Source organism: Aptenodytes forsteri, unplaced genomic scaffold, assembly GCF_000699145.1.
Source record: "Aptenodytes forsteri isolate BGI_AS27 unplaced genomic scaffold, ASM69914v1 Scaffold100, whole genome shotgun sequence".
Classification (NCBI taxonomy): Eukaryota; Metazoa; Chordata; class Aves; order Sphenisciformes; family Spheniscidae; genus Aptenodytes; species Aptenodytes forsteri.
In genome coordinates, this window is record NW_008796216.1 from 527,848 (window position 1) to 529,440 (window position 1,593).

Sequence of the window (1,593 nt, forward strand, 5' to 3'; positions counted from 1 at the left end):
ACTTGTGCTCTTCCAATTCTCTCCCCCATCCCACTGGGGGGAGGGGGGAGTGAGCGAGCGGCTGCGTGGTGCTCAGTTGCTGACTGAGGTTAAACCACAACATTCTGGTAAACAATATTACATAAAACAAGAATTGTTCAGGGTCAGTAAAAAATGTAATACCTGTATTATTAAGTGCTTGTGTGGTAAAAATATAAGTAATATAGTAACATATCATTAAAGTCCATTTTAAGAATCTCTTTCCTGCAGGAGTTTCAAAGTTATTTATTAGAAATAAAAGTGTTCCTCTATAGTAAAAAAGAAATTACAGTGAGAGGTTACAATTACAATTGTCACTACCTTGCATTAAAGATGATGTTTCTGCTCATGATTTGATGTTCAATGAGCTATTTACTCAAGATGCAGTCATGAAAATAGTATATATCAACAGTAATTGATTTGGGTTTTTCCCCCCGAAAAATCACAATCATCATATTTTTCTCTATATTTTGAAAAGTACTAGAGATGCTAATACTTATCAATATGTACAGTGAAATTAAAATCACTTGTAAAAAGAAAAGGAGTAATTTCTGATAAAAACTCATGAGATACAATGTTTGTGAATTAACATGGAAGCCAGAAGCTAACATTGTATCCTGCTGGAAAACTCTGGGAGCAAAAAGTATAGTCATCGTTCTTCATTTTTTGTTAAATATATAACCTCAGGGTAACAAGTAGGGATTACTGCTTGCCTGAGGGAAAAAAAAAAAACAAACCACCATGTTAAATGCTATCTCACCAATCACAAGACAGTATTGAAAATATCACTGCAGGCTGGAGAAGAAGTTGTGGTTCTAGCTGTGGAATTTTAAGGGGAGAGAAAAAGAAAATTCTTGTCCTGTTCTGTAAGTGCATCAGGGAGAAGTAGAAATAAAGCCCCAAAAGTATAAGTTAGTACATACAAGGAATTTGATTTCCACAGAAAGTTGTGAGAAGTTGAGTCTGAAAAAATCTTAGTGGAAAATCAAAATAGAAGAGGGAAACTGTATTCTCAAAGAATTCAGAGAGGGAAACTGTATTGTCAAAGAATTCAGAGTTATTAACTACAACTAATTTTTTCTTTACGCTTGTACAGTCTCTGCTGAAAACCACTAAAGGAAGGAAAGGTTAAAAAAAAAAAAACAAACCCAGCCTTCAGCCTTATTAAAATGTTTGCATTCAAACTATTCAGCATTTACAGAAAATTTGAAACTTTCTCTGTTGCCATTAAGGCAATATGTAAATATACCAGCTTAAATTTAGAAAAAGTCTCACTTTCTAATGTATGGTAATTTGCATGAAATAACTTGGAAAGCAGTTTGCTCAGAAGTCTTCTCAATAAGATAGAAACAAATTTTCACAGTGAAATGGAAGCATTACAAGTGAATAAAAGGACTGTGATTTCTCAGCCCTGCCACCTTCATCCACAAAGTAGAGTGTGTAAGTCTACGTGTATAAGGGTCTTTGTGTATATATGTATGTATGCATAACTATCTCTGGAAAGTTTTCTATCATATTCAATATTTTTCTGGGTGTATAAACATGAAGGTGGGTTTTTTCGGGGGGGGGGGGAGC